Source organism: Lissotriton vulgaris, chromosome 6, assembly GCF_964263255.1.
Source record: "Lissotriton vulgaris chromosome 6, aLisVul1.2, whole genome shotgun sequence".
NCBI lineage: Eukaryota > Metazoa > Chordata > Amphibia > Caudata > Salamandridae > Lissotriton > Lissotriton vulgaris.
The window spans coordinates 1,788,585,452-1,788,610,037 of NC_141694.1; the positions used below are offsets into that span (position 1 = coordinate 1,788,585,452).

Genomic DNA, 24,586 nt, shown 5'->3' on the forward strand with positions numbered 1-24,586 from the left:
GTGCTAACAAGCCAAAAATGGGACTACTTTAGCTGTATTCTGTCTGAAATTGCAGCTGCTTCAATAGCAGTAAATGGGTTAACTACATTTTCTCTATTTTCTTTACAAAATCTCTCTTTCTTGTTCTGAAATGTTGGTATATGTGGGTATTTTTAAGACAGGCACAATTTCTGCCTATCAAAAAAAAAGTAGCACACGATTTTGGGCCACGGATTCTGCCTTTTTTTGCATCAATATTTGCCAACCCAGGCCGCAAAATCCGAGAGGGTGTGTGTGGTTAAATCGTACCAGATGCTTCCGCGGGCGCATACATAGTATCGATGGAGTCGTTTTAGTCCCTCTTCGATGTCTATCATAGACTAGTGCACCGGTTCGTCGTCCCTTTTCTATGTCTATGGCCCTCCTCAGCCACGGAAGCTGAGCAGCGCGCGCAGTTTGAATCGGAGCTGCAGAGCGGTGGACTGAGGCTTCTTCACGGGCTACGTGGTAAGTACGGCGGCAGCACTGGAGGGAGGTGCGTCGAACGGTACCGGAGCGGAGCGGGGCGGGGCGGGGCGGGGCGGGGGGATATATCGATGTGCGGAACCCCAGTGAGGGGCTCTAGCGTTTGAAGTTTTCGAGTGACGAGGATGGGGCAACATGGAGGACGCCGCAAGGGGGAAGAATGAGCATGGAAAGGCCAGAGAATCCTGTTAAAGGAGGGGAGTGCACCGGAGGCCTGGCGTTGGTGGTGCAGCAGACACCGGACGTCTGCGCACTTGTGTTGTGACTGGAAGGAGGCCTGTCTCCGGTGTTGACAGGTGACCTCGTGTCACCTGGCAGCACTTTTCCAGCAAGGCATTTTAATTTAGACCATGTGTATGAAGTTACCAGTAAGTAGATAAAAGTATAATTATTCCAACCATAAGGACACGAAGTTATCATTTCAAAAGCCAAGCTGAATCTGACTCCAGATTCCAACCGGAACGTCGAAAATAGATAGAATACACAAATAGAAGTTCTAACTTCCAAACTACTTAAGCTTATGCATGTTACACAGAATATATATATATATACATACATACTAAACCTCTTTTTCCTTTAAAAGAAAATACCAACTATTCACACACAAAATCAATAAAACAAGGTTTCTCAATGATCCTTCCACATGAAGTCTTTTGATTATCAGATGTTGAACAGCCTTCAAAAGACAAAGAGGTTTCACTGAGATCAGGTTGAGGCAAATCTTGAATAACAACCTGAAAATCAGAAGAAACTCCATCATTAGAAATAGATCTACAATTCTCTTGTTCAGAGATTGAAGTGTCAGAAGTTTGAGAATAATTAGATTCTGAACATACATCACAATCCAACATCCGCCAAAACATTTTTTGAGAAGGGGCATCAATTAAATCATGAGTTAAATTTTTACTAATAGTCAGACGGTTCATGTGCCAAACTCCACCATTGTCAAGAACTACATTATTATTGTTATTATTTATTTTGGTAATTTTATGAGGTTCGCTCAACCTGCTAATCCCTGTAGGATTTTTCTTGGCAGGTTTGATACGGACCCATTGACCAACAGACAGATTACAAGGTTTATTACCATGCTTCATCTCAAAATAATTCTTATTCTTAGATTGAGATGTTTCAATATGTTGCTTAACCTCATTCGCGCTAGCGGAATTCCGCTCCTGCGCTGAGATTTTTTAAAACACACTTTACGTGACGAGCTGGGCTCGTCATCAGCGTGCGAGGAGGCTACGCCATGACGAGCCCAGCTCGTCATCAGCCTGGAAGGGGTTAATATTATCCCAAAATAAGTATGTTCTGTAGCATGCCTGACGGCCTTCATTGATGCCTGCATGGTTAGGGTCGAGGTGGTGTAATAGGTGGACGTAGGGGGATGCAAGGTATGTACATGGTGTGGACAACAAAGCAAGGCTTCGGTATACCACCCGCGCTCTAAACTCATGTATCAAGAATTAAAGATAAAGCAAAGACGTTTGATGTAAAACGTGAAAGGGAAAGAGATATTCGTGTTGTGGCTGAATGGCACAATGTGAAACTAGAAAACCTGGATCAGTCTTGCCTTCTCCACTTGACCAAATTGTGATCACTTGTGCAGGATATGTGCTCTACAAAATCATCTGTGTTAAGGTGGGCAAGTCCCCATGTCCATGTTCTAATGGTAAAAACCACCTAGGCCACACAGAGGGTGCACCGAACAACGACTTGCCTCTTAGTTTACTAATGGCATTGTTGTCGTAAGAGGGGCGTCATTTAAAGTTCATGATTGAAAAGTATCACATATAATAAATGTCCCCCATTGCAGTGATTATAATTTGCTGCACTAAGGTGAAATACTTCTGCATGTTACTCATATTTTCACACTTTTAGTTCAAGATACCTTTAAAAAGGAAGGTGTTCCTAAATATAAAGTTGTGCAGGACCCAGAGGTGTAGCTAGAGCTTGTGGCACCCGGGGGTATCCTTCAGATTGCCACCCGCCTGGGTGGGTGCTGGGGAAAAAGGACAGCGAGCACCTGAATGAGGTCTGAGAGACGTGTAGTATTGCCGCTAATAGTTACCTTGATCATGGAAGTTACATGCACATACATGACACGGTCCAAGGCTAGACAACCCTTGTCCCTAAATTAGTGCCACCTGGGGCGGGCCGCCGTCACCTAGCTACGCCGCTGAAGGAAAAGCAGAACTTACATCAGTTCTTCCTACCCGGTTTGTGACATCTCACCCATAACATCACAGCTTGTGCAGGACCCTTGTCCCCTATCTGCCCCGTCCATGACCTCAGCAATGTGTGCAGACCAGTCCACCACACTGGATTTGACCACAATTCCCCTGGCAGCACCTTCAGGATACTACAGGTGAGTCCAAAACACCTGATCACTAGACTAACTTGAGTTCTGCAGTTGGGGTAGTACCAGCCCTGCAGTGGAAACCTTCTCACTCCACCCAAGCCCCCCATGAGAGCTCAGTAGAATCCATCCCATGTGCCAGGAGACAGCAGTGGAGCCATCCACTTCCCCAGCCGCAGAAGAACTACATACCCTGACCACCCCCATCCCTGGAGAGAGCAGTGTAACCATTCTACTCCTCCCTCCTGCCAAACAGAGAGCATTCAACACCAACTCCGTGTCTCCTACGGTCACTACAGTAGTGTAAGTTTTAAAGACTGTCAGTGCTCCGAAAGCATGTCAATAAGCTGGAGTGTCAGGCCAGAGAATGCAGTAGAATGTGAAAAATGCAGTTTTTACCTACCCAGGCCAGAAGGGGGATCTGACCCGTGGTCCGTCGTAGAGACAGCCTTGACCCTGCACCTGTCACTAGAGACAGCCCCATGCCCGCAAAAAATATGTGAAAATCTATAGAAATATTTTCATATTTTTGTGGGGGGAAAAGGGTATACTAGGAGGGGACAACCCACGGAATCTGCAGAAGGAACCGTGGCAATGTATACTAATAACAGTTTTCCAATGTAATATTAAAACAAATTGTACCCCAGGTGCCTCGTTTCAATATTCCGGAAAGTTTAGAAAGCAAAGTAATTGAATGTGAGTCTTGATATCACAGTATGTGCCTTTCCTCACAAACATCTCTCTGGTCTCTGCACCTTCATATCGCCCGCCCTCTTTTTGTGTGTGTTACTAAGAACACACAGGTGTTGCTTGCCACATTCACTCTTCAGCTGTAAATGTCCACTTCATCACAACCTTACTTTGCTGAACTGACGCTGTAATAAAAAACAAGCACTGGCAAAGCCAAAAGGACTTGCTTATGATAGCTATTGCTTTGGCAATGCTTTGTAGCCATGCTGTACAGCAGTGCAGATGCTTTGCACTGTGGCTAAAACTAATTTTAAATAACACTAATACACAGCCAGGGCTAATGCACTTTTACCCGATTCTGCCCCTTAAACTATCCCAACCATCAGATATCCCAATCTTCCCTCACACTGTCCCCAACTACCTTCAGTCCAGCACTTCTATGCTCAAATGATCCCTCCCCTTTCAACTTAACCTCCTTCACCCAAACTACACCAAAACAACCTCTCCAACACTAAAGCGACCCTATCTTCTCGCTACCCCATACTTTTAGACTAGCCCTCCACTCAAACTATTTCCTGTTGTCAAAGAACTCTGCCTACAGTCAGAGTATCTCCACTTACAACCTTCTAGAACAAAGTCACCTCTTCAAACAAACTACCCGTACCTTCATGCAAACTTCACCTTCAAACTACCCCTCCAACGCTGAAACTACTTCCAGTTGTAAACTATTCCCTTCCAACTTCCTCCCAGCACCGAAGCTACCCTATATTTTGTCACATCCCTCCTGACCTCTTAATACTTCCAACTTTCAAACTGTCCCCACCTCCTACCTACTACTCTTATACTCAGTCTCCCAGTATCAACTTACTCTGCGCACTCAGCATGACCCATTTTACCTGAGCAAATCTTCGATGTCACAATGTCAGCCTCAATACCCCATGCCCCATCCCTTTCACTATACCAAGGATTTCTAGAACTGGTCTTATTTACTGATATTGAAATTCACCCTCTCTCATCTTACTTTTAATTATTCCATACATTATAATATATATGTATCAACATAATGTTGAGTAATCCAATTCTAGTCGCCTAGCACAAAAACCCTCGGAATTCTTGCTGAGTGGGGTAGGAACCACACCACCAGGCCTAGCAAAGCCATATAAACTAAACTAAAGCCATACAAACTAGCATAGCCCAGTACAAACAACAGACCATGGGAAATTCCAAAATATTTCAAAGCATATTGGGTGTGATATGTGCTAAAATTACACACAGTGCCCAATTTACCCTTAGGAGGCTGTCTGCATGAAATAATTGTATACAAAGGTTTACTCAAAACACATAAGTATTGTTTCTCTGTCTTTGCATAAATAAAAAATCATATTTATTGTCACAAATAAGTTATTTGCATGTGTGTGGTTGATGCCATAATTTAGGCACAATGCGCAGTAAATGCAATGCAAATTTTGGTTGTGCAAGGGAGACTATTGCACATAGTTGCATAGTGTGAATCTTGGTAAATCTGCTCACAGGTTTACGGAATTTAGAACGTGCTAGATCATTAAATGCATACAAACATAATTACCCCATCAACATCCAAACTACTCCATACTCCTACTACTTCTACCTAATAGTAACCCACGCTATATTTAAACTATCCAACCTTTAAATTACTCCTTCTACCCTCACATTATATCACCAAAATTTCAGACCCACTCTGCTCTCCTACCTTTTAAAGTACACTTTATAATCTTAAACAACATCTTACCTGTAAAATGCCATTCCCACCTTCAAAACACTGCTCCTTCTCAAACTACAGAGCCTCCTGTTCTGCTAATGCATCTCATTCTCCTACAGAGGACGAAAATGCCACAATATTTGAATGTTATGCAAAGTAAAAATATGGAAACTGCCCTGTGCAACACGCAACAGAAAACACACAAAGAGCTTTAAAAGTCTACAGAATTTCTGCAAGGTCATCAATTTTATACGCTTTGCTCCTTGTGGCTGGCAGGCACTGGAAGAACAGAAGCTTGAGGAAAGGAGGGTGAGTGAGTAGAAGGGTGTCACTGAACCCCTGGCTAACATGCAGTATCTGTGTCATGCAAAGCACACGCATAGGGTAGGGCAGCTACTGTACAGAGCAGGTTTTTTTCCCGTTACAATCTGTTACAGCAGAAAGCAAACAGAAAGGATTCATGAATTACCAGCACCCCTACCCACCAACCCACCTGGGGCACAGTAGGATGCTTCAAGGAAACTGGTCCTATCCAGGGGTGTCAGGCACCATAGCGGATTCAACTACCGTCATCAGGGAGTGGTGATAGGGGTGCAGGAATCCATCCCAACCCCTGCATGCCCTCTCCCTTGCTGCACCGGAAGTAGTGGGCGGCTCAGACGTCACAAGGCGCACGCCGCTGGAGCTTGTTCCACTGCGCGACCAAATGCTGGAGCCCAGCCAGCCACCACGAGGATGCGCTAGCTGCACCCGGGCGCTCTCACCGTCTGCTGAGTGCTTATATGAAGGATTTTAAGTAGATATCAAACCGTAGACTACCTTCGACCAGCCCTGACATTTTAGCAAAGAAATTTATATTCTGGGAACTTGTAACGTGGCTGAGTAGCCGCCTGCAATTAGTTTTTCCCCCCGCACAAATGGGAAAAATGTTGCCCATTTGTGCGGGAAATAGCCCAATCTGGCAATTGTGGTGCGTGCAATGCAGGCAGCAATTTTTGCTTTTTGCAAGCAGGTCATGTGCGCAGCGCTTGCACTTCAAACGGCGGCTACGCGGCACTGGCTCTTTGCGGCGGCCTTTATAATTTATTTGGGTACACTGACTGACAGTAGTGTCAGTGAGTGTCCCCAATAAATTATAGAGGCCGCCGCTACGGGTCAGAGCCGCGAGGCAGCCGTCCTCAAAATAGTGCCGCCAGGGGTGAACTGCCCCCCTTAGCTACACCGCTGCACCTTTGTTTCTTGACCATTATTTTACTGAACTGTAATGCTCAGCTGTTTCACATCTTGCTGAATATTCATGCTCTGTCACGTAAACAGCAGTTTAGAGCTGCTGTTCACAGGCGGGGAATATGCAGTGCTTAATTTGGCAAGTGTTTTCTAGTTCTCTGCACCAGCTCTTAATTGTCAGCACCAGCTCTAGTGACAGTTCACCACATGGGGGCGCTGTATGTTTAATTTTGAGATGAGCATAACAACAAGTGTTAATAAGTCACTTTTCTTTAAAAACAAAATATTACCTGCCACTCACATCATTATTATAGCTTTGGATGACCTAAAATAGGCTGAATTGTCACATTTGTATGAGTGTGATGGTTAGTAGTTGTGGTGATGCTGTCATTGGACGAGCTATACGGGCTCTGGGTGGTGCAGGCTGTTGTGGCCTCCCATGAAGAACCCAGCACTTTAAAAAAAAAAAAAATTAAACATTGGACGCTCTTTCAGTATTCTTGATTTATCGAGTTGGTGAATTATGGACACTGCATTCTCGATTCTGTGCAAATGACCCTCTTGAATCAATACATCAGATGGGGTTTGGTAATAATGAAAGCAGAGGATTAGAAGAGTGCTGCTGAAAGGGGTTTACCTGCTAACTCTAGGCACCAGCCACAAAGTGGGTGTGGGCATGGAGAAATCCAGTGGGTCTGACATTCCACGTGAAAAGGGTTATTGCACATGATGGTGCGTGATTACCAGCTCAGGCTAGTTCTAAAATACCATACTCACCTGGGCCCCATAAACATTCACACTTTGAACCGGCAATCTCTTTACCCTGCCTATCAGAAGTTTATTTACCTTATTTTAATATATACCTGTACACCATGACTTACCAAATCCTTGTCACTTTAAGTCTGATTCTTAGGTAATTGTATCAAGGAGTTAGAATAATAGGTAGAGAATAACAATTTACCTTTTCATGAAATAACCACAGACTCGGGAAAGTTTTAAAGACTTTATCTATGCAATATTTTGTGAGTACAAGTACCAAAACAGAGAAAGTAAGGACTTTTCAAGTAAGAAAATAATTATTAAAGCAAACCTCTTTTGAGACTTGGCACAATTACTTTTAGACATTGGTACCTGGGAAGGGTGAGAAAAGGAAACGGTACAAGGACATACCGCACAGATTTATATTTACCTAGAATGGTGCGAGGACAACCCCTGGCCAAGGGCTGGGAAAAGATAGGCTTCCGACTAATCGGGTGCCAACAGGACAGGTGCAGGACAGGACAATTAACCTCCGCTAAGTGCAACGCCTGCGTCACGCTACTATTGTTCCCCTTTCTCCTGAATCTTCTTTCAGAGTGCTCGACCAGCCCTCTGACGTGTGCGGCATCCACGATCTCCTTCAGCATACGTTGGGTCAGTGACAGGTCTGCGACAAGTCGGACAATCTGACTAAAGCTACCTTAGTTATACCATTTTCCAGGGCATGTACCACCCCCCCCCCCCCCCCCCCCCCCCCCCAGGTGTTGCAAATTCGTATATTCCCTTTATTTGATTGGTCAAAAAGACAAGGAGAGGTCAACACACCATACCAGTATGAGATCATTTCCGTTCGATGTAATTGATAAAAGTTCCCGCCCACAATTTACTTTCCCATGATTTTATTCCACCCAGCATTATTTTATTTAATTTCATATACAATGTATTATTTTTCATTTAGTTTCTGTCCTTCTCTGGATCATAAGGTGACTTTCCCAAGGACATCGCGGGTAAGATGGGACTTGGCTGCAGTTCAATGACAGAGCTTCAAGGTTTTCAGTGTTCAGATGCGCATGTGCACCTGTTCAAGATGGAGTTTTGCAGCACTCTTCAAGCCCAAATGCAAGCTAATAATAAAGTCAAAGAAAGACACGTTAGAATACAAAAATAAATCAATGCATTGTATACCACTTATTTCTACGCTGACCCCATTACTTTATTTTAACTATAGCATTAATGGTTTAGCAGAACACACTGGTTTTAGTTTAAGCAAGAGCATATGCGGTAGTATGTGAAATTCGAAGCGGTCATCTTAGGCACTACTGCGCAGTTGCAGAGTTCCCACCAAAAGCAAAAGTATGTCATACTACGTAGATGTAGTAGACGCATGCGTAGAAGAGTTCAGCGTTTGCGGTGGCCATATTAATACGCTCAGGTTACTGGTTAGTAAAGCATATACTGAAATGTTGTGTGGTGCAATTATTAGTCTTCACAAAACATGTTGGTTAATGTATTACATGTTATTTCGAGAGGGTTGAATACAAGCAAGTTTCTTTATATATGAAACCTTGCTCCATCACACACAAACCTGTGTTTCGGTCCAAGCTTTAAGTGGACTGGGTCCCTTCTGGTCTCTAACCCGGCAGTTATTAAAAATGGACATTAAAAATGGTACCTGTAGGGCTATATATTTATGTGCCTAAGTTCATTGGCAAATAACACTGATCAAGTTCTGAACAATGAATGTAAAAAAAATGTTGAGGTAATTCATGTCACAGATTTAGTTCCTGTTTGTGTTTCCTGTTTTACTTATTCTTGCGTCCCTTACAATTGTTAGCTATTTCAGGTTGTTGTGTTTTTGTATTTGTCTTTGTTTAACACACAAACTCTTGTATAGGTCATATTTTGAACTGAGTCGCCTCCAGGTGTTTCTAACGGGCCACGATTGAGACTAATGGAGCTTAGGCTGAAGGTAGTGTGATTTCTCATAGTGCCTGTCACTGTGTGAATAAGGTGTCACACGTGGTCATCCAATCCTCGGCCTCTCACAGAATGCATAGAGAAATGGTCATGCATTCCAATTGTGATTCTGTGGACATGTTTGTGAAAGTGGTATACAGCTGTCAAAATACTGACTTGGCGAAAGTAAAAGAAAATACAGTGCTTACAGCTGAGTGGGTGCATTGTGGATTTGGTGAAGTGAAGGAGATGCAAGGAAGTGCTTTCAGGAGCGAGTGAAAAGAAGGCGCTGAAGCGGCAAGAGACGAGGTGTAAGATGTAGATCAACAAGATGGGGAGAGAAAAAGGGAGTTCTTATCAAACACAGAATGACTGATGTAAGGGCGAGGAGGACCAGCAGGTAAGTGGTTTTAAGGAATTTATTTAGTAGCAGCACAATACGTCTGAACAGCTCAGCCGATAGAAGATAACTGCCACAAACAGAACATATAATATGGAACAGCAGAGAGAGCAGACACGCTCTATACATTCCATGTAGAACAAATGAAAGCAGCACACTGATGAAATCAGAACGTAACACATCTCACCCCATAACACAAAAGGAAACGACAATAACAAAATATATTAACCAAAACAAGAAAACAAAAATAAAAAAAGAACAGAAGAAAATGATAACCTTAAGTGCTATACCTCTTTGGCACAGAAAATGTTCTATTGTTAATTTTAACCCTTGAAGCAACAGACAACCCTTCATCAGGAACAGAACTATTTCCCAAAGACGTTTTAACAAGCATTTACAATGCAATGGTCTCGCCTTTGCAAAACTTAGAGCTATTGGCATTGTAAATGACAACATTGTTAGTTACAATGCCAATAGCTTAATCTCTCGCAAATGCGAGACCTATTGCATTTGTACCCACACACACACACAGAGCCACACACACACAGAGCCACACACACACAGAGCCACACACACACAGAGCCACACACACACAGAGCCACACACACACACAGAGACACACACACACACAGAGACACACACACACAGCCACACACACACACAGAGCCACACACACACACAGAGCCACACACACAGAGCCACACACACACACAGAGCCACACACACACACACAGCCACACAGAGCCACACACACACACACACAGAGCCACACACACACAGAGCCACACACACACACAGAACCACACACACACACAGCGCCCCCCACACACACACAGCGACACACACACACAGAGCACTGGGTGAGGGGGTGTGAGGGTAAGAGGGTGTGAGGCTGAGTGTGTGTGTGAGGCTGAGTGTGTGTGTGAGGGTGGGGGGTTGAGGGGGTGTGTGAGGGTGGTGTTGTGAAGGCGAGGGTGTGATGGGGTGTGAGGGTGAGTGGGTGTGTGAGGGTGGGGTTGTGAGGGTGTGATGGGGTGTCAGGGTGAGGCACGTACACGTATTTTTACAACTGCAAATCTGCCTTTAAATAATTTGTCTGGTCTTGATGAGCGTAGGTATATCGGGGTAGACATTTCTCTAAAAGTCACGGACTCCGTTAGACATGGATGAAAGGTTAAAAAGACTGTGTCAGCTGAGGCAAGAAACGGCTATAAATGTGTGAACAACAACACTTCAGGAAAAGAATTACAGTGGGGAAAAAACACAGAAGTTTTCTTTAAAAAAAAATGCTGCAGCGAGTGCTTAGAAGCGCAAGATAAAAGAAAAGCCTTTTGTCTGTAAGCCCCGTCCTTTTCAGACTGGGGAGCGTGTTTTTGACTGTTGTGTACAGCCTAGAAAGAAAGTAAAAAAACATGCCCCCCCCCCAATCTGAAAAGGACGGGGCTTAGATCGAAAGAAGAACGTCACCAGGACCTCTTCTCCAATGGCTGGCCACCGTTTAGGAGGCCAGCCAATGGAGAAGAGGGGCGGGGCTTAACCTCGCTAGTGATGTTCACTCTACCCCATTAAGTCTCGCCAGCGAGACTGCGCATGTCTGCGCAGCCATTGCAGGCTGAGACCTAAAAACAGTGAACCTGGAGTCTTCACAAGACCTGCATTTGACAACTCTTCTTACATTCCAGACCTTACCATCCTGAGTGACCACAATGTTTTTTCACACCTTCACAACTTTAACAGGAGGACCAAATCTGGAACGACCTTTGGCTAAAAAAACAGGTATCTTGATCTGAGAAAATCTCCAACAACAAAATCAGGAACTCTAACCTTCCATTTGTCATCAAAATCTTCCTTCCTTTTAACTTGCTTCCTCCTTACCCTACCAGCTATGACATCCACATTAAATTCGTCCACCTGCTTACAGGATTTCTTTATCCACCAAGGGCCAATATCAGAGACAGAATCTCTTCCCTTAAGAAGCCTAAAAGGACTCACACCCCTAAAAGAATGGGGAGTAATATGGTACATTCATAATCTCCTACTCAAAACCTCTCTCCAGGACTCACCAGACACACCAATAGACTCCATACTACCTTAAAGAACATGAGGGAAGTGGTGATGTCTGATCCCACATTTGGTGAAAAACTCAATTTCTTCAGACAAGTTGAACGTTATTGCCAATCAAAGAACTTTGGAAAGTGGTCTGGACTCTGTCATAATGTTGTATTCTCCCCTCAAGGCTCTAATGTAACTGAAAGGAGACATGTAGTGCTTTATAAAGCTTTCCAGTAACTAAATAATGTTACATTCCACAAGAAAGAGGGTTATGAAAACAAGCATTGGCATAGCCAGTATGTCTTGCTTTTGGGTCTTTATAAGTGCTTAGCAATGCAACAGTTGATGTTGTTGCACCAAGGATATTGTACTGCATAACTAAATACTTATAAGGTCCCAAAAGCGAGACCTATTGGCTATCCCAATGTTGGTCTTTGTCAGGTGATCGAGCTTTGATAATAGAGTCAACCAGGGATTCTTTAGGCATAACACCATTACCTAAAAAAGAATGGCCAAGATTCATAAAAAAAATTCTATTTTTCAGCCTTGAGTGTCAAACCAATATTTTGTAGTCTATCACATACCAGCTTGATATGACACAAATGATCTTCATTGTTCTTGGAAAACATTAGAATGTCATCTTGAAAGCATTTGACAAAGACCCTAAGATCTTTGAATATATGGTACATATCTCTCTGAAACACTGAGGCCAAGCCAAAAGGCATCCGTTTGTACTGGAATAAACCATGCGGTGTTATGAAGGCAGTGAATATTCTGGAATCTTCCGCAAGCTCAATCTGATGATACACTGAACTGTAATCCAACGTAGAGAAAATGCGAGCCCCTTCTAGCATGCATACCATTTCATTGATATTAGGAAGAGGATGACAATCAATGATCAAGTTAGAATGGAGAGCTCTTAAGTCCACACACAGTCTCAAACGTCTGTCAGGTTTACGGGCTAAAACAATGGGAGAAGCCCATTCTCAGCACTCCACTTCTTCAAGGAGACCTACTCGAACCATATCATCTAACATGTTTTTAACTCTTCTCTTACAATAATGGACACACTTTCAAGTTTTTGCTTAACAGATAAAGACCCCTCTTTGACTTTAGTTTTATGGCTGAAAGCAACCAATTTGCCAAGCTTTTCTGAAAATACAGTAGGATAAAGTTCTGGAAAATCAACATCGGAAAAACAATCTGTTACAACAGAAACGGGCTCTTTGCTCCTACGGTTAAAAATTATACCCAATTTGGCTTGATCACGCCACCCCAACAAATTGACATCTTTAACCGCAATGTATAATTTGATGTGGGCCGACTGTTCCATAATTAAATCTTCAGCTCTTTAAACCCAACCATATCAATTTTGGTCCCATCAAAACTTTGTGCAACAGTATCTGGCTCCATTTGAGAATTTAAATCAACTAATTTACCAAAACATTTGATGCAATACTCTTTAGTGATAGTTGAAGGTGAGCCAGAGTCTGCCATGAGCTCTAATTCCATGCCCATAATATGTACCAGACATTTAGGAGGACCAATATTGAATGTTGAAATATCAACAGGAACATAGCGAATAGAAACGATACCAAATTCAGGATCAGCCTGCAGTTCATTCTCCACCAGACTTTCATCAGATACACAGGAAATCTTGCTCTTAGATGAACAGCCTGAAAAATTCTTTTTTGTATCCCTGCACATTTTAGATAAGTGTCCTAGACGTCCACACTTACTACACTCAACGTGGGCAACCTGGAAAAGAAGCCACATGACCTGGAGTGCCACATCTAAAACAATGTAAACCTTTAAAATTGTTATTCTTGTTTCTAAAGGTATTTTTGGAAGATCTTGGAGTAACACTATTTACATCACCCGAAGCAGAGGTTTTACTATCCTTATTGAGAGATTTCATTCACTTTTCTGATTGCTCAAGAGCTTTAGCAGTACTAATGGCAGCTTCTAAATTCTAATCTATAGCTGCTCTTGTACTTTCTGCTTTTAACATATACAATAATTTGATCTTCTATCTCGTCAGTAATCATACCAAAATTAAAAATAATAGACAAAGCATGCAAAGCCGTAAGAAATTCATCAAAACTTTGCCCTTCTTTTTGAGCTCTAGTATAAAATTTGAATCTGTTAAAGGCAACACTAGTGGGAGGCTTAAAACGATTCTCAATGCCTAACAAAGTCTCATAGACATTGTAATCCCCACCAGATCTGACAGGAGGCAATGTTCTATACACAACTTTCCCTCCCGGACTTAAACAATGTAGAAAAATATTTTATTTCCTTTCTTCTGACATCTTTTCCCCATCAACGGCTTTAAGATGCGTAATAAACTCTTATTTCCACTTAGTCCATGGAATAAATGGCTCACCTTTGTTCTGCAAAAATTTGCTGGGAGTATCACACTGCATTTTGTTGGATGACTAACACACAGTAAGTAAAAAAGCAAATGAAAATTCCAACTACATAAAGCACTGAATGAATGAACAAATATAGGAGTGTATGTCGCTGTAACAATATAGGCACAAACATAGGAAAAAGGCTACATGTGTGTATATATGTCTATCATTGCAATGATAAGTAAAAACTATAGGAAAACAAACCCAAGAATTGCCCAAATATGTGATGATAGTAAAAGATAAAGTACTTGAGGTATGCGTATCACCGTTGTAACACGCAAAATAAGGTGTGGGTGTCACCCTGGTAATATACAACAGTGTAGGAGGGATAGCGACACAGTTGAAGGTGTGCGTATCATCCATATAATATAACTGTTGTAACACGCTACCATGCAAAGTATGCGTTTCACTGTCTTGATACTCTTCAATTCCAAAATAATGATATCCGAGCAGGTGTGTGTGTGTCACCATTGCGAGACACACTAATGCCAAATAAACATAGCGTAAAGCAATCAATCAACCAACGGAATCGCTCAGCAGTGAATGGCAAAAGCGGTGCTGAAGGTGTGTGTGTCACCGTTGCGAGACGCACAAATGGTAAATGAAAGTAGCGCCAAGCAAACAAATATTGCCCAGTGGTGTACTATTTCGTGACACAGCAGCAGGTAGTATAAAGTGTCATGGTACACCGATTCTATGGAGATGAAAGCTAAACAAAATGGCCACTGTATATAGGTTATGTACACCTTTTAAAGGAAGTTGGGCAGAGGTAGAACCAAGCACAGAATGTCAGAGATGACGTGTAAGTTCATACGTCACCATTATCAGCGGAGGCTCGGAGGAGTGAAGATCAACAGGCATAACAAAGGCCAGTGCAGAAGAAGGCCGCCAATGACGAGTCAAAAAATGCCTCAGAACGGATCGGTAACTTGCAGGAGGGTGCGGTTTTCAGGAATCCTTAGAACACCTCACCACCTGGACAATACATAAAGGATCTTCTAAACTACCCAATTCTCTTGACATGGAGGGTCCAGAAGATAGCACTGCATCTGTGTTGCAAAGGAAACATAGCAGGGTGTCTTCTCCATAAATCGTCGCCAGTTGTAAGGTCTAGGAGGACCAGCAGGTAAATGGTTTTAAGGAATTTATTTAGTAGCAACACAATACGTCTGAACAGCTCAGCTGGTAGAAGATAACTGCCACAAACAGAACATAGAACATGGAACAGCAGAGAGAGCAGGCATGCTCTATACATTGCATGTAGAACATATGAAAGCAGCACACTGATTAAAGCACAGTGTAATAACTGAACATAACATTAGTGACTGAGACACTCTGAAGAACACTACCCTTCCACAGGCCATAGTTCAAACACTCACAATTGAAACACTTTCAATATTAATAATTTACAAAAAAATCGTTGTTATTCATTTATCTTAAAACGCTAACAGCCATGGACCAGGCCAATAGTCCTGTGATTGTAGGTGTATGTCAGGTGTTGTTCTATGTTTGGATACAATAACAGAAAGCTCAGAGAAAAAACAAAATACCAGTCAAAGAATCATAGAAATGTAGTTTACATGCTTAATGCACTCCCTTATTTACACAAACCAAAGCCCCTTTTTGAGCATTTCCACTTTTGACATCCTACTTAAAGCCCTGGTTTGTTAGATTTATTAATTGTCTTTGGGAAGGAAGACAGTATACTGAAGTGTCGGGCATTGCTTTGATAAAATGACTTTTGTGACTGTCAGCATTAAGAGGTCTGGGGTTTCCCAAAAAACAAATTTGTTTGCAAGCTTACCATTGTAAGTATGCTTATGAATTTGTTGTAATGTCAAATATCAACACCACTAAATGAAATGATTAAAAAAGTGTTATAGATATACTCCATATGAAGGCGGGCCAAAATCTTTTCATTGTCTTTGTGATCTCAGTGGTGCACTGAACTAACAGACACTTTTTTGCATCACAATATATGCTTCATTTAATGTTTAACTTTGTCATTTTTGCCTCAATCAGATCCCTAAAGATTATGTTGCATATCACGAACACCTGTGGAAGGATTTTATTCATGTTTCTCCAGACTGTTTTGCTGCAATCTCAATGGCTATCTCTGTATGTCTAATACTCATGGTGTTGCTGTCAAACAGCCTGCGCAAATGGAGAATGTCACTCTAGTGTCCTCTATAGATGTTGTCATGGTACGTCAATTGTAAAGCGCGTATCTCACCCGAAACGGTATCCTGGCGCTAAGAAAAGTGGGAAACTTCCCTATATAAGGCCTATTAGAAGAGCAAGGTTTTTATTTTCTCCTGGAATTCTAGTACGGTGCTAGTGGCTCTGATGTCAAGGGGGGGGGGGGGCAATGCACATTTTATGAGTCTGGTACGAAAAGGCGTGACCGCTAGTTTTGGTTATTCGGATGCGGGGGAGAGTGGAGAGGAAGTTGGTGGGGTGGAGTTGTCTTGCACATTTTTTGGAAGCTTACACGGCTGGTAAGGCAAGCATAACATAGGTTGTGCAGTGCTTAGTATGTGTTTTTGAGTAGTTGGTAAAGGGCGTGTTTGTGTTTGAAGAGCCAGTGAAGGTTTTTGAGGTTAGGTGGAAATGTGGGTGCTGGAAGGAGGTTTAGGGTAAGTCTGACTGCTGCGTTCTGGATGACCTGGAGCTTTTTGGTGAGTTGAGCGGAGATTTCCATGTGTGTTGCCATCATCTAACTTAAGCTTAGGTGATTGTATGACAGGTGTTGATGGGCGGAGCCATGTGAAGATTTTCCTAAGGAGTTTGAGGTTGTGCAAGCAGGATGAGGAGGTCGAGTTAACCTGGCTGGAGATTGAGATGTTACTGTGGATCACAATCCCTAGGTTCCTTGCTTGGTTATCCGGGACTTTGTTCTGACTGCTGCCAGGTGAAGGAACAGAACAAGTTTTTTTTTGTGAAGAGTACCACCTCTGACTTGTCCGAGTTTAGTTTCTGGAAGTTGGTATTGAACCAGAGGGTGACTTCTGACATGCATTTGGGGAAATTTGCGTGGGTGTTTGGAGTTTTATCGGAGAGGGAAAGGATGAGTTCGGCATAAGGGATGATTTTGAAGTCTAGGGTGCTGAGAATGTTTCTGAACAGGGCTATGTAAATATTGGAGAGCCTGAAGCTCAGAGAAGAGCCTTGGGGGATTGTGCAAATCAGGTTGGAGGATTTGGAGGTGTAAAGGGCTAGGCTGATGGTCTGTGTGCGACCTTCGAGGAAGGAGCCGATTCATCTGAAAGCCCATCCTCGTATTCCTGGTGTTTGGGGGCATTGTATGAGTATTGAGTCAGAGTGTATTTCGGAAGTCGCTCGGAGGTGCAGGAGGATGAGCGTTGCAGTAGCTCTCTCGACCAAGATGAGACCGGTGGCGATGAGTACAGCTTAAATGCTGTGGTGTGGTCTGAATCCTGAGTGGGATGAGTCCAGGACATGGTTGGCATAGAGATGGTCAGCCAGTTGTTGAGTTTTTACAGGATTATTGCTGGGTATGGTGGAAGGGAGATATGTCTGTAGTTTGCTGGTGTCTTAGGATCCAGTGTTGGCTTTTTTAGTAATTGCAGGAGAGTAGCGTATTTCCATGTGTCCTGGAAGGTAGATGAAGGGAGAGAGCCATTGAGGATTGGGGTGGTGCAGATTGGTTCTAATCCTTTGACTAAGGTAAATTGTGGGCTGGAGTGCACGTGAGGTCCCCAGTGGGTAGAGCTCATGGTGTTGACCGTTTCCGTGGGGATTATGGAGGTCCAGCAGGTCAAGGGGTTTTATGGTGCTTTTTCATTGTTGTGTAGGAGGGCTGAGTGCAAGTCTGCCTGGCATAACACAACATATAACATAAATGGGTGGTGAAGTAGCAGGTGAATAGGAGCTTTTTGGTGTAACTTTGCGGGTCTGCTTGAAAAACTTCTATATGAACATGTATATTGACCCTCCTATGAGAGTTAATGTTATTTTCAGTCACACCTATTTTGTTTCTCTGCACTCATTGTGTTCACTCAATTAGGGAATACACAGATCTAGTTTACACTGTTGTTTGTAGTTAACGGTTTCGTTTGCTTCTGTTTTTTCTTCAATTGTCTAGATCTGCAAATCCTCTCCATTGTAATACATTTTCCGATTGAGTTTACTCTTCTACTTTCAATCTCTTTTTCTATTATGTTTTATGTTTATCTACAAAGCTGCAATAATTTGCTTACAACCTTGCTTTCTTTGCATTTTGTTTCACAGCTGCGTCGATTGTAGTGAACCAAAAGCACTGGCTTTGAAAAGTAATATTTTAAGTCAATCTTTTTAAGATGAAAAAGTCAAATGTCACTACACTATGGAGGGTACATTTCCATTGAATGGACAGTACCAACCCTTCTCAACACTGGTAGTATACTTCTAATGGGACTGTATCAGTGCCCTCAATTGGCAGATATATTTTGTTAACATTCTGTGATGTTACCATACAGGGTTTGTCTGGTGCAGAAAATAGGCAAGGTCAGCAAAATAAAAGCGGCCCACATTTATGACCTGGATAGTCCACACTTGTAAATTGAGCAGCTCTCACCTTTTTAGGTCTCGTGGCGTTAACAGTGCGTAAGCGCTGTCTCGCCAGAGATCTATTGTCGCTGGGTCTGATTCCCAGGAGACAGCACCTGGCTGCGCTTATCTTGCAAAAGGCGATCGGTGCAGGAGTTTGCAGAGGGGCACGCGGCGCTAAGAAACAGGTTAACGGAGACTGCCGTCCCTCGCTGGACTTCCTGTGCTCGAGTGAAAGTAAACTTGTGCTGTGCTCTTCCTAATATAAATCTTCATATCTGCCATCTTCAGGCCTCCTGTCCCTTCCTGCCAGAGTCCGACTCCTGCTCCCGCACACGAGTTTTACTGAACCACTTACTGTAGTACGGGCACAGCTTTAAATTGGCAGGACATTTACTTCTTTAAATTAAAAGGTATTGTAATTGCATTTAGTGCCCCCCGCCGAGCACCTTCTGTGGAGATGATGTTTTCAGCATTCTGCTTCAGTGCACCCTGTATCGTGTGTCTGACGGGAAAAATGGAGTAGTCTGATCAGGAGGGCATTATTCAAATCAAAGTGCAAATAAGCTGTCTCCAGGAATTGTCGATGGACTGTGGATCGGCACTTATACAAGGTGTTAAATCAGCCAGTGGATGTGCCTCCGCCTTGTGCATCTGTTGACTTCTGTACAGTTTCAGCACGGATAGTCAAGATCATCTTTGATTAAAAATTTTATGCTGGTTTGGGGCCCTCAATGTTGGCTCATTTTCATCTTGAGTGCAATCTATATTGGTGTTACGGGGGCTTGCATCAGGTTTCCTGATCAGACATTAGAGTTAACCTCATCGCTGCTGTTGATATTTTCCCCCTGTGCTGGACTCCAATGATAATGGGTGTGGTCGTGACGGAACCATTCCGTCATCAGCACAGCTCAACCGTGTCTGATGACGGAATGGTTCCATCACCAGCATCGAAGGGGTTAAAGCACATTTTAAGTAGGTCGAGCTGAGGCAGGGATGTGTCCTTGTCCCACTTCTTTTTCAATGTGTACTTTAATGATCTTGTAGGAGAGATGGGGTGGGTGGCAGTCGCCAGTGCCCCAAGATAGGGAGCATGACTTTCCCTGGTCATTTTTGTGGATGGAATACTTCTACTGAAAGTTGCAACCGCAGGGCTCTAGTGATGACTGCAGCCTATGAAGAAGTAGCCCTTATTGTCCGATTTAACAATCAGTATGCTAGTAAGTCCATTACATGTTTTAAAAAGCATGTATATATTTTTGTTACTTAATATAAGGCATTTAGGATCCAGAATGTAGGGTTACAGAGCACTTTGCACCAGGGGTCAATAGTACATAGTGCTGTCGTCTGGGTTAACGTTATAGCATGTATACAAACCATCTCCCAGTATGAATCATGGGAGATGCTGGGTGAATGCTTGGGATGGGCTATGATTTTAAACCAGTGAACAGCTTGTATGTACGTCGTCTTGGGGTAAATGGTTCAGTATATTTTGAAGCACAAACCAACAAATACCAGCTAGGGTCTGGCTGGGTATGGCTTTAGCAGCTTACCTGATTGGCATCAACAGCGGGGCAGTCTCACGTACCGTGCTCCCAGATCTAAGAGAGGACAGGCAGCTTGTAGAATAACAGAGAGCAGGGGCAGGACAGACAGCTTGTAGAGTAACAAAGAGCAGGGGCTATGTTCTGTTTGAATGACAGCTTGGTCAGTCTGTGCCTAACTGTACACAATGACAAGTTTATGGCATACTCCGTTTAAGCCAACCATACCCACTAGGTTATCAGGAAGTGTGACATCTGCAGATTGAGTTTCCTCTCCTGCTTCGAAATGGGCTGATTTTTGAAAAGGCGTGACATCTGATAGGCAGGTAGGGCTGGTGCACATTGATTCGTGTGACTATAAATCTGCAACTCCACATAAGTTTCATCAGCCTTTGAGGCACCGGCCTGCCGATTACTTTCTTAATTTCTCTATTTCCTGAATATGTTTTCACTGTGTGTGCTAATCTCTATTTCTGTAAAGATGTCTTCAGGTTTGTGTCTCTGTTCTGCTATAGTCTGTCCTCTGCTGCTCCTGATTGTATTCCCTGTGTCCGACCCCTGGTGTGTCTCTATTCTGAGTGTCTACTCTGCCAGTCTGTATACCAAGATATCCCTGTCTCTTCTTCGTCACTTTTACCATGTGTGTCCCATGCCGCATTGTGTTCTCTTCTGCACCACGGTGTGATCTCCCTCTCTCTGACCCCTTCTGTCTCTGTGCGTCTATTGTAGGTCTCCTGGTGTAGCTGTACTTTTGGACGCCCCACACACACACACAGCCACACACGCACAGCAACACACACACACACACAACCACACACACACACACACCACCACAACCACACACGCACACACCACCACAACCACAACACACAACCACAACACACACAACCACAACACACACAACCACCACACACAACCACACACACACAACCACACACACACAACCACACACACACAACCACACACACACAACCACACACACAACCACACACACAACCACACACACACAACAACACATACAGCCACACACAGAACCACATCGTCAGTGCACACTTTCACCAACCACAGACATCATCAGTGCACGCTTTCGCTGGGCATAAACACCACCAGCGCACAATTTCACCAAGCACGCAGACATACCACCAGCCGTCAATGCACGCATTAATCAGACACACACCACAAGCCGCAAGTGCGCGCTTTTACCACGCACACACACCACCAGCCATCAGTGCACGCTTCCACCAGGCACACAGAACTTTACTAAGACACAAGTTTAAACAGCTGACAAATTAATGGTGCCTTAGGCGATGTTCGCAAATGATACTCGCAACGTACTTAACTAGGGGTATATTTGCAAAGAGTTCATGCAGCGCAGCGCAGCAAGCGAAGATGCTGCACTGCCTTGGCACTGCGTCAGCCCCGTGCGTGAGGTGCATCATCAGAGCTTTGTGAATAATAATTGCGTCAGCCCCGTGCGTGAGGTGCATCATTAGAGCTGTGTGAATAATAACAGCTGTGAGCCCATGCTAAGGTGCATCTTTAGAGCTGAGTGAATAACAGCTGTGAGCCCGTGCATGAGGTGCATCATCAGAGCTTTGTGAATAATAACTGCGTAAGCCCCATGCGTGAGGTGCATCATCAGAGCTGTGTGAATAATAACAGCTGTGAGCCCGTGCCTGAGGTGCATCATCAGAGCTTTGTGAATAATAACTGCGTCAGCCCGTGGTGAGGTGCTTCATTAGAGCTGCGTGAATAATAACAGCTGTGAGCAACAGCATACTCTTGCACACACTCAAACTGCTCACCAATTCAAAGTATGCTAAACATTTTATGCAACGCATTGTCATACACAATGCCAATAACTCAAACTTTAATGCTGCGAGACCTATTGCATTGCAAATGCTTGTTAAGACATGCTGTTTGGGTAGATTCTGAGGATTTGGGAACCACATCTATCTGTGCCTGCTGCAAGCAATGTGTGTGGTAATATTCAATAAATGAGTCACTGAAATTCATTATGTTGCTTCCCTATCAACCAGATAAAAACATATACATATCCCTGCCCTTCTAGCCACAAAGTATGGTTGGTCAACCCACACACCATACATTGAGATGACAACATCCACAGCCTGGAACTTGGCCCTAAAGCCTTTTCATTGTGGCAAGCCTAGCTGTCCTATATAGGAATCCAGATTGCAGATTAAAATACTAATACTCCTAACTCTGGAAAGGGACCAGATAGAAAAATAATTCAACCACAATTTTTAATAGGTTTTAAAAATCCAATTCAAGGTAGTCGGATTTTTAATAAATATTAAGGAAAGTAACTGGGAGGGTTACCCTTTATCTCCTTGGGCTATCAGATAGGTAATTAGCATTAGCCTTTGCCAACTCCAGGCCTTTGCTTAGCCTTGAATGAGACCTAAACCAGTTGTGAATGTTTTCCCAGGAGCTACAAAATAGGTTGATCTGAATGGGCAGGCATAAGTCCTCTGAGCACTGCAGAATCTTTCGGGTGGGGACTGGAGGAATCCTGTTGACCCCTAATGTAAAATCCCACCTAACAGGTCTGTTTGAGCCACGTGGAAAACTGGCCCATTTGAAAGCAAAAAACTGGATTTCAGTACAATTCGTGTCTATCCTCTGTCTGAGTATTGTAGGACTCTGCCTTTGTCTATCGGACTACTGTCTCCTAGTTTTCTGTGTGTACAGGGCCTGCTTCAAACTAAGACTCACACCTGTAAATTACTTTCAGAGAAGTAATTGGTATGTCAACACATCTTCTGCAAGCCCCATAGTGCACTTGTACTGAATTTTGAAACTGTGAGCGTCTTTAAGCGGGACTCAGGCTCAATTTGGGGGAGCGGGAGGAATGACCCAAAGAAGAGATAGATGAGAAGTGTACGTTGTTAAAACATTCTGAGAGGGTTCTGTTGTCCAAGTCATTTTGAGATATGCAACCTGAAAAAGCTCTGGTGCTTTTCATTGCCCTGATATCATAATTCGTCTTGTCCCTTCATCGTTCATGAGAACTGTGGGGTATGAGAAAGGATGCTCATCTTGGGAAGATTCGCTTCTTTGTCGCCATTAAAATCTGAATGGCTTAGTCGACTCTGCTGTTTTTTTAGCCTATGGCCTTGTTAGTAGAGATAGACTTAAATCTCATCTGCAAGTGCAGCAGAAGTGTTGAGTCCTTCTCTGAACAGATCCTGCTTCTTAATATTTACATGCAAACGGCACTTTTTATAAACCTTATATTTTACATACATGATAGACATTTTCCTCTGGTCAATGCGCAGCCTATATATCCTTGGTGGCTTTGTCTTTTATCACTAGTGTCTGAGAACCATGCGTTCTATTGTGGTATAGATGATTAGTTAACATTTCTCTTGTAAACTTACCTGACTCCCTAGTGGTACCACAGTGGACACTCAACACTTAGTCTAAGCAGTGGGGGCGTTGTATTTTACTCCAGATAAAGTGTAACACATTAGATCATTGTCCAGTTAGTGTTAATGTTTGAAAAAAGAAAAGCTATTTTATGTCCAATCAAAAAATATAGGTCATTGAAAAAGATTAAAGCATTCAACCTGTAATAGGTAAAAATGAACCAAGTCAGGCTTTAGTTTGGGGGCTCAGAGTTGTACTGTGAGCGGTTTGTTAAACTGGCTCAAGGTCCTTTGGATCGGTTTCATGACTTGAATGTCTAGCTATGCATTCTAGGGTTCATACAATTTTGGTGCTATGCTCCAGTCATTGGGCGGATTCCTAGAGCGTGGAACCAGAGTTTGCTAAGGCAACTTTTAAGAGCCATCTGCCAAAGTTAGTGATTGTTTCAAAACCTCCCCAAACGACACACCTACATTAAATGAGGGCCCAAAATTTGTAGTTGGTACTGAATCTGGGCACCAGGTTTGTGTACAGTTTGGCTGGGGACCCAGGGTTTCCTGTCTCCTCGTAAAACATATGTTGTGTCAGTTGTGGTCTTGATATTAAGCTGTGGTGGAAAAAAATTGCATGGTGCTAAATGGACACTCCATTTTAGCAGGGACCATCAGTTTGGGTCAGTGGCAAGACATTTCAAAGGGGTCGAAGATAGATCTTTGAATGCTGATTTGATGGGCCTTGATGGAAGGGCTTCAGCCGGTAGGGTTTCTCTCAGAACCGCTTCTCCCAGAGTACTGGGTACCTGTTCAGGCTACTTCCTGTGCTGTCAACATTGGAGGTAGAGGGAAAGTAGAGCTGGCTGGATGCTTATTGGCCAGTCATGAGTTGCACATCTACAGAACAAAAGGGTGTCTTTCTGGGACATAACTGACTGCTCCCTGAAGAGTGTATATACTTCAGTTTATTTGGATCTTGGGGCAACGGGGGGTTATTGAAGGAAATCTATGTTGT

General features: G+C 43.3%; 1 protein-coding gene across 1 annotated transcript in view; it reads left to right on the forward strand.

Moving 5' to 3' along the window:
• Nucleotides 1–309: 309 nt before the first annotated feature.
• The window catches only part of PBK (PDZ binding kinase), a 130,952-nt gene continuing 106,675 nt past the window's right edge, over nucleotides 310–24,586 (forward strand). The window contains exon 1 of the mRNA XM_086928045.1: nucleotides 310–486. The gene's annotated coding sequence lies outside the window, so the exon portion shown is untranslated. The remainder of the gene's footprint in view (nucleotides 487–24,586) is intronic.